Here is a 9718-nt window from a genome sequence, read left to right on the forward strand (position 1 = left end):
AGGTTACAGACGCTTCAGGTTACAGACTCTGCTAACCCAGAAATAGTGCATTGGGTTAAGAAGTTTGTTTCAGGATGAGAACAGAAATCACGCAGTGGCAGTGGGAGGCCCCAATAGATAAAGTAGTACCTCAGGTTAAGACTAGTATCAGGTTAAGAACAGACCTCCAGAACGAATTAAGTTCTTAACACGAGGTACCACTGTACTAACCTTTTATGCTCTTCCTTATCTGTTTAATGCTCCTAACCCTTCTTTTAGATTATTTTAGCTTCTTTTTGATTCTTACAGTCTTTTACATATACCTTCTGTTTTAATAACTTTAGATTTCCAAAATATTTTATAGTTTTTAAATGATTATACCCCACCCTACTTATGCTGGTCTATGACCATAATAAAGATTTGATTGATTGACTGCATGACAAAGAGAAAGACTTAAGTCCAACACAAAGGCTGGGCCTACTGCAGTCACTCACCACTGGAAGGCATGAGCAGCCCAGATCAAACCTTTTCTCAAGAAGGAAAACAGGAAAATTTAGAGCTAAATTGGAGTCCCTTGCCAAATTCTAAAAACTTCAGAGGCTTAGGGAGGAACTGGGACACAGTGTACTAGAAAACAGCAGCAACTTGGCTTCTTACCTCCTATTGTGTGCCATGTAGAGAGACTTAGGCTGCAGGACAGAGGCTCATTTAAGCACACCAGTGTAGTGGCAGTTTCACCGTCACATCTGGAACCTTGCTGGTTGATGCCACAGAAGGCAGGCTGTAGGGTTTTTTCCTCCATTTTTTGCTACACTAGCTCCAGGCTGATGGAGCAGAAAGCCCCAAGGATCAAGCCACAGGGCTTTGCATCCAGCATCTTTGCATCAAGAGCCCTGTTTCAGGATATTTCACTGCCTTCCACTGGCAGTAAGAGTGAACTACTGGATGAAGCTAAATCCTCTGCTATGGCAGAGTTTCTCTCCACCACCACTCCTCCTCTCCACACTGGCAGAGGTCAACAGAGGGGACACTTTGGGCCATTCTAACTGCTCAAACATGAGTCTGACCAAACTGCGGTAGGCAGTGGAAGACAGGAGTGCCTGGCGTGCTCTGGTCCATGGGGTCACGAAGAGTCGGACACGACTAAACGACTAAACAACAACAACAACTGCTCCCCAGCCATCAGCATGGTGTAGGTGGTGTAGGATTGCACTCTTATTATATAGTATATTATGTCTATACTGGTGTTTTACACAGTGACAGTAAACCTAGTGGCCTTCAGCTTTCATGGAACTTAGGCCCATGAGCTCCTCCTCCTAAGATAAACAAAACAGCTGCCACTCAGTTTGGAGAGAACAGCCTCATGTCAGTGCAGGGGGTCTGACTATGGAGGGATCCCTCCTTGCCAAACTGCAGTCTGAAGAAAGATAAAAGGTAGACTCCACCGTGGGAGCAGGGCCGGGGCGGGAGAGTGCTAGAGTCCTGTCTAGTCAAGTTGTGTGGGATCAATTCCAATCTGTTACCCCCGAGGATGTGGACAGGCTGCTTGGACGAGTGAAACCAACCACTTGTCTCCTTGATCCTTGCCCATCCTGGCTTATAAAAGCTAGCCGGGAAGGACTGGGCGATGGGCTTCGTGGGGTGGTGAATGCTTCCCTCCGTGAGGGAGCCTTCCCAGACTCGCTGAAAGAGGCGGTTATTAAACCACTTCTTAAAAAACCATCTTTAGATGCGGCCACGATAGCCAACTATCGCCCAGTCTCAAATCTTCCATTCTTGGGCAAGGTGATTGAGCGAGTGGTTGCTGAACAACTCCAGGCACGCCTGGAAGAAGCGGACCATTTGGATCCCTTCCAGTCGGGATTCAGGCCTCATCATGGGACTGAAACTGCCTTGGTCGCACTGGTTGATGATCTCCGGCGGGCTAGGGACAAAGGTGAGAGCTGTTTCCTAGTTCTGCTGGATCTCTCAGCGGCGTTTGATACCATCGACCATAACATCCTTCTGGACCGTCTTGAGGGGCTGGGAGCTGGGGGCACTGTTATACAGTGGTTCCGCTCCTTCCTCCTGGGCCGTGTTCAGAAAGTGGTGGTGGGGGATGAGTGTTCAGACCCCTGGGCCCTCACTTGTGGGGTGCCTCAGGGTTCTGTCCTCTCCCCCATGCTTTTCAACATCTACATGAAGCCGCTGGGAGAGATCATCAGGGGATTTGGGTGTTCATCAGTATGCGGATGATACCCAGCTCTACCTCTCTTTCAAATCAGAACCAGTGAAGGCAGTGAAGGTCCTGTGTGAGTGCCTGGAGGCGGTTGGAGGTTGGATGGCGGCTAACAGATCGAGGTTGAATCCTGACAAGACAGAAGTACTGTTTCTGGGGGACAGGAGGCGGGCAGGTGTGGAGGATTCCCCGGTCCTGAATGGGGTAATTGTGCCCCTGAAGGACCAGGTGCGCAGCCTGGGAGTCATTTTGGACTCACAGCTGTCCATGGAGGCACAGGTCAAATCTGTATCCTGGGCAGCTGTTTACCAGCTCCATCTGGTACGCAGGCTGAGACCCTATCTGCCTGCGGACTGCCTCGCCAGAGTGGTGCATGCTCTGGTTATCTCCCGCTTGGATTACTGCAATGCGCTCTACGTGGGGCTACCTTTGAAGATGACCCGGAAACTACAACTAATCCAGAACGCGGCAGCTAGACTGGAGACTGGGAGCGGCCGCAGAGACCACATAACACCGGTCTTGAAAGATCTACATTGGCTCCCAGTATGTTTCCGAGCACAATTCAAAGTGTTGGTGTTGACCTTTAAAGCCCTAAATGGCCTTGGCCCAGTATATCTGAAGGAGCGTCTCCACCCCCATTGTTCAGCCCGGACACTGAGGTCCAGCACCGAGGGCCTTCTGGTGGTTCCCTTACTGCGAGAAGCCAAGTTACAGGGAACCAGGCAGAGGGCCTTCTCGGTAGTGGCGCCCGCCCTGTGGAACGCCCTCCCACCAGATGTCAAAGAGAACAACAACTACCAGGCTTTTAGAAGACATCTGAAGGCAGCCCTGTTTCGGGAAGCTTTTAATGTTTGATGTATTATAGTATTTTAATATTCTTTTGGAAGCCGCCCAGAGTGGCTGGGGAAGCCCAGCCAGATGGGCGGGGTATAAATAATAAATTATTATCATTATCATTATCATTATCATTATCATTATCATTATCATTATCATTATCATTATCATTATCATTATTAAACTGAGCAGTTGTGTGGCTCACTTGTGATCGCTTCTCCCCTCACCCAAACTGCATGTGGAATTAAATACATGTTCACATTAGTGTGTGTGTGTGTGTGTGTGTGTGTGTGTGTGTAAAAAGTATTTACAGAACTCTGTGGGGGTGAGAGGGGTAACCTTTTTCCTCTGCTTCAAGGTCCTGTTTGATCATATTTGCCTGACCTGAGTAGGGGGTTGGGGAGGAGAGAAGTTCTTGTGGGTGGATTTTGACTGACTGCTAGAATAAGCTTTAAGACGATAAGAATTATTTGACTGTGGAATAGTCTGCCTCAGGAGGAGGTGGTGGTCTTCTTTGCTTGGTATATTTAAGCAGAGGCAAAGGGATGTGGGTGGTGCTGTGGTCTAAACCACTGAGCCTCTTGGGCTTGCCAATCGGAAGGTCAGCGGTTCGAATCCACATGACAGCGGTGAGCTCCCATTGCTCTGTCCCAGCTTCTGCCAACCTAGTTGTTCGAAAGCACACCAGTGCAAATAGATAAATAGGTACTGCTGCGGCAGGAAGGTAAATGGTGTTTCCGTTCACTTTGGCACTCATCACGGTATCCCCTTGCACCAGAAGCAGTTTAGTCATGCTGGCCACATGACACAGAAAGCTGTCTGTGGACAAACATCAGCTCCCTTGGCCTGAAAGTGAGATGAGCACCACAACCCCATAGTCGCCTTTGACTGGACTTAACCGTCCAGGGGTCCTTTACCTACCTATTACATGAGCCATACGACATTGACATCAAGATCAAGTAGCCATCGGTCTTCCTGCACAAAGAGAGACAGATTCCTGTTCCAAACCATTTCCATCTGGATAACTCCAAAGTTGGACATTTGGACTTAAGCTTCTGGGGTCCTTTACTTTTTTAAGCAGTGGCAAAACGACTATCTATCAGGTACTCTATAATTGCATCTTCCATTGCAGGTAAGTATTTTAAACAGGTTTTCTGTTTGGTTGCATAAGAATAGCTTCTGGTGTGCTTGTGGTCATTTGGTAGATGGTTGGTTATTCATAGTCCTCTTTTCTATTTTCTTTTCTTTAAAAAAAAATCCACATAAGTAATCAATGACAACTCCTTTCAGCAATAGAATTCTCTTTATATTTTTCAGACCAGCCCTAGATTTGATACTATTTCTTCTTTGGAACAAAAATAAACCTGTTGTACTTCGCGGACAGCATATGTACCTTCTATATTAAGCCAAGCAGCTCATTGCTACTCCACTTTTAAAGCTACCATTGTGTGGGATGAGGAACAATTTGAAAGCAAAGAAAGAAATTTATTCAAGGGTTCAACTGTGCTATTTCTCATCCCTCCGGTTCTTATTTTGGGAGCAGTAATTTGTAGCGCAGAGAAAATATCTTCACTTGATAGAAACAAAAATTAGATACAAGCACTGACTTGTGGCTGACAGATCCCCCCCCCCTTCAGCCGTGTGGAGAAACTCATTAGAATTTTTCCCATGACACTTCACAAAAGATGGCTAGAGAAAACAAAGTGAGATGCTGGGGCTTAGTCGAAGCCTTTGTCCTTGAGAATCTCAGCCTTTCTGAGTCTCACGGGCCAATGCTTGCAGAATTTGGGGCAGCTGATTAATCTTTATTGTGTCCTCTTGCCTAAATATAAAGGTTGTGGGTTGGAGATACTATGTTGGGTTAATTGCAGGTTGTTAAAAGCTCTGTGATTAGCTTTAATGTTTACAAAATGCTCTATCATAATTGCCTCTGATTGAGCCTAACCTTTTCTCTGTGAGGTGGGGTCTAATTTTCATATAGGGGTGCTTTCAAACTTGCAACTCTTCCCCACACAAAAATAAACGTGGTATAATCACATGAGAGGACTGTACCACAGCAGTTTCTGCACAGTTGAATCTGTACACCAGAGGCATTTAGAACTGCAAAGGAAATGAATTCCATGTGTTCAGCCTCATTTGAATATCACACTTTAAGAAGGATGTAGACATTTCAGCTTGCCCTACAGAATGATCACACTTGCCCTTCCCTGTGCGCTGTTCTGGGGGTTCTGCTGACTCCCCATCCAAGCTAAGTTTGGAAGCATGGGGGGGGGGAGCCCCATTGTGCAAACAGAAGTTTTTGTACAGCACTTCTGCTCATGACACATTATTTGAATCCCATCACATATATTTATTTTACAAATTCTATACTGCACGTCACCAATAATTTCCTACAACTATTACGCATATACTCTCCCATCTGCCTTCCATGCTCCAGGTCATGGATCTCTTCACAAGTGTACACATCCTTTACATATAATGCTGCTACTACTACTTCCTTCCTGTTTTGTCTATCCCTTTTGAACGGGTTACGCTCCTCAGTTTCTACATTCCTGTTACGAGTCTCATCTCACCATGGTTTCAGTAATGTCTATATTTGGCGTCCTGTATTAAGAGTCAAAATTTGTCGTGTTTGTTTCCCATACTCTGTACATTAGCATAGAGACAACTGAAATCATGAGTCATTGCCTCTAGCTGCTACCTTCTTGTAGTTTCCTGCCCTTTAGCAGGTTGCACTAGATGCCCTATTAGACTACTTGCAATTCAGTTTAGCTATAATTATAAGTTTAGAAATTAGTAATATCTATAACAGTGTTTCAATCTGTTTCAAACTATGAATGCAGAATGTTTTCATATATTTGACCTGGCACATATGCTCCTGTGGAAGTATAGAATTACGTATTTTATTGATGAGGATCTCAGGGCCTTTCTGCATGTTCTTTTTTATTATTTGAAGAAACAAGGCTTTCCTGTTAGTCGTGTGTGTGTGTGCACGTGTGTGCGTGCTGTTGCCTATACATAAACCCTGAAGTTTGTGCATGTGGTGTGGGGATGCCAGACTTTCTGAGAAAGAAACAAGCAGATTGTAACTGCTTTGGTTTATTTATAAAGCTTATATTCCCAGAGAAATAGTTACCTTTGAAACATGCCAGAAATAAAGGATACAGCATTGCTCTGCGTTGTTGTCTTTTGCCTTCTGCTGAATTTAGACATTGTTCCACCTAGCCCTATAGCATCTAGTCTGTCTGTAAGTAGCCTCAATCAAAATTTTAAGTGGAGATGACAAGGGACTGAACTTGGGGCTTTGTGCTTGCTAAACACATGCTTCCTCTGAGGCCTGGACACCTATCCCTAGATGTAAATGGTCCATGCCTAGTATGCATCACATATGCAGGTCTTCCAGCCAGCAGCAGCCAGAGCAAATACTTGGCTCTTTTATTTCCCAAACAATGATCAAGTAGCCCACCTACAGATAATGATACTTCATAATGTCTTCCATGTGACTGGAAAACAGACAGGCCAGCTGTAGGCTGGCAGGCTGTGAGTGGTGATCTGCCACTTTAAATTGCCTTGCATGACTGCTGCCTCCATATGCAGATTGTTTGTAGCCACCTACTACCACCACCACAAAACCCACAGGTGGGTGGGTTTGTGGCAGTGTAGGAACACAGCAGCTTTTCCCAAAAGGCAGATCATTACAGACAAGCTCTGAGAATGAGGCGTGGGAGGAGAAACTCGTCCGACTCGCTTATTAATGCTTCAGAACCAGTTATGGGAGAAGTGTTTGTTTAATTCTATTAAACCAACATTGACGAGTGAATGATCAGTGGTGTGGGTCTTTTTGGATGCATGGGAAAGTTTCATATTCCACCCCAGGTCATTTTAGAACACCTAGCTTGCACCCCCCTGTTTATGCCATGACTCACGCAACAAATGTTCACTTGCCTGCTTCAAGAGGACACAAAGTTCCTCCTAAATGCTTTGCTTACGAGTAGTATGATGCTGCAGGCATTGGGTGAGGAAAGAAGTCAAAGTCTGTTGCAAATTGCAAAAGAGGTGCATTGTAAAATGGAAGCAGAAGAAGGCTTCTTTATGCAGGTTAGCTTTGACATCTGCAAGGCTGACTTAGTGCAAGAGGATGGATAGGTCCAGGCTAGCAGCTCAAGCTGCCAGCCTGTCACCTATGAGACTTCAAGGTGCAAATGATGTTGCTGGAAGTGGGTGGGGTGGGTCAGGCTACAAAGCATTCACAGCAGTTGGGACTAATCTGTGTTCAACAGAGGAAAAAGCTGCACTTGACAGGAGCCCTCCTCAGGTATTCAAGAGAACAGTTCCAGCTCAGTAAGGATGTGACCCCACTTCCTCCTCCCATCCTCCCTGTGTTGAGTGTGAAGGTCTGGTCTTGGTTTCATACTGGAATGTGGTTAGAATCTTCCCTTGAGAATTGGGATTCCATATAGAAGGGAAGATCTGAACCCCACAATTGGGGTTGGGGCTAGGATGCATGTGCTATTGTCCCCTACCCAGTCTGAGCAGCTGTTGCCTGCCCTGTTCCTTGCTTAAAGTGGGACGTGTGAATCATTTCCATAAGAGGGTGAATCATGAAGAAGAAGAAGAAGAAGAAGAAGAAGAAGAAGAAGAAGAAGAGTCACAGCATAGGTCAAATCATGGGCTTTTATATGCTAGTTGGAACCACAGAACAGACTTGTTAGCAAAGTTCCATGCTGTAGGCTCGTTTTGGGATCCTAAGTGAACTGCTACAAACATTTGCTTTAAGGAATTGTAGGACTGACCAGACACAAAGGAAGACAGGGCACCTGAGCTTTGAATAGGACAGCATTTTGGAGAACAGCACCTTTTGGTAGGCTAGGCTCCATTTGTCATGCAGTTTTGTTTTGTTTTGTTTTGTTTTGTTTTGTTTTTAAAAAAGATGCACCTGCTGAAATTCCTTCTTCTACACGACTTTTCAAGGTACTTTTCAAGGTCTGACTTGAATTCTGTTTCTTGCTGCTCAGTAGGGGAGACCCACCTTTCTCTTCCATATTTAGCTACAGTAATCAACAGTGCACTCCTCTACATGTCTACTGAGAAGCAAGCACCATAGAGGTCTAAGGGACTTACCCCTAGGTAAGTAAGTATAGAATTACAGCTGTCTGGCTAACTGAGCAATTCTCCTTATCTCTTTCAGTGGAATTTAAGTCAGTGTTATTCACTACTTTATTTGATGGCATGTGCTGACTTTGCAGGAATGGCGTCAGTTTTAGTGTTAACATTTTTATAACATTCTGATATGGAATGCATTCAGGAAACTGTTGGGTCAGTGAGAAGGAAATGAATAATACTAAGTGAAAATGATAAAATTCTGTCACGTTACTAAACTTCTCCCTCAGTTTGGAAAAATAGTGCTCATTGTCCAGTTCCCCCACTTTAAAATGCATTACTGCAAACGGCTTCCAGTGCTGAAATGCATGGAAAAGTGGAAATCTGCAGCTTAGTACAGAATATTTAATTACTTCCTGGCATTAAAAAAATCTTATTACAGCATTTGTGCAGGGCCATTTATTCATTAGCATTTAATTTGACGGACATGGAAACGATTGTCCCATCTGAAGTGGCAGGCTGGGAAATCCAAGCTGCTTTTTGGGAAGGGCATCACTTGTAGCCTCGTGGTTTATAAGCAGTTAGAGCTAGTACAGTAGTACCTCGGGTTACATACGCTTCAGGTTACAGACGCTTCAGGTTACAGACTCCGCTAACCCAGAAATAGTACCTCGGGTTAAGAACTTTGCTTCAGGATAAGAACAGAAATCATGCTCCGGCAGCGCAGCGGCAACGGGAGGCCCCATTAGCTAAAGTGGTGCTTCAGGTTAAGTACAGTTTCAGGTTAAGAACGGACCTCCGGAACAAATTAAGTACTTAACCCGAGGTACCACTGTACTGCGCTGAACATTTATCCTCACTTATTTCTTACTGCTATTACCATTCTCCAGCAGTTAACAAGAACAGAAATTGCATTCAAAAAATATCAAGGGGGGGGATTGTTGAAATTTTCACGTGGGAGGTGCAGCATTTGGGTTGTATTTAGCTTACTTTTAAGCTGGCCAAGGGGTGTTTATGAGCACTCTTTCCGTCTTTCCTGAAAAGTACTCAAGTGACCTCCACAAAGTCCTCAACTGGGCTTCTTCATAAGGTGATTCCCAGTAGGTGATTCACTGCTGCTTACTGGGAGGAGGCAGAGATGCAGAGTAGCAGGGAGGGAGCTGCAGGGACATTGGATTGGCTCCTCTGGTGCACGTGTACCATGCCACTCTGCCTGCTGCCTCGCCATTCCCCCTCCTCCTTCGTGAGGGCAAGTGGGGCACTGTCCCACCAACCTCTGCCCTGAGCCAGTCCCCACCTGCTTGCCTTCTTACTTAATCCTATCCAGTCCAGAGAGTGGCACTTCCTGTCAGCTTCCTCCTCATTAGCAGTTAGCTCTGCCTGCCACTGGCACTGGTTGTACCTGGCATTAGTTCAGTTTCCACCTACTGCTTGGGCTCCTTGCCTTCTGCCACACCAGTGCCAATGGGCATCAGCCACAACTATCTAGAGCAGTGATGGCCAACCTTGGCCCTCCAACTGCTTTGGGACTACAATTCCCATCATCCCTGACTACTGGTCCTGTCAGCTAGGGACAATGGGAGTTGT

The sequence above is a fragment of the Podarcis vaucheri genome (genome assembly GCF_965113315.1).
Source record: "Podarcis vaucheri genome assembly, chromosome: 3".
Classification (NCBI taxonomy): Eukaryota; Metazoa; Chordata; class Lepidosauria; order Squamata; family Lacertidae; genus Podarcis; species Podarcis vaucheri.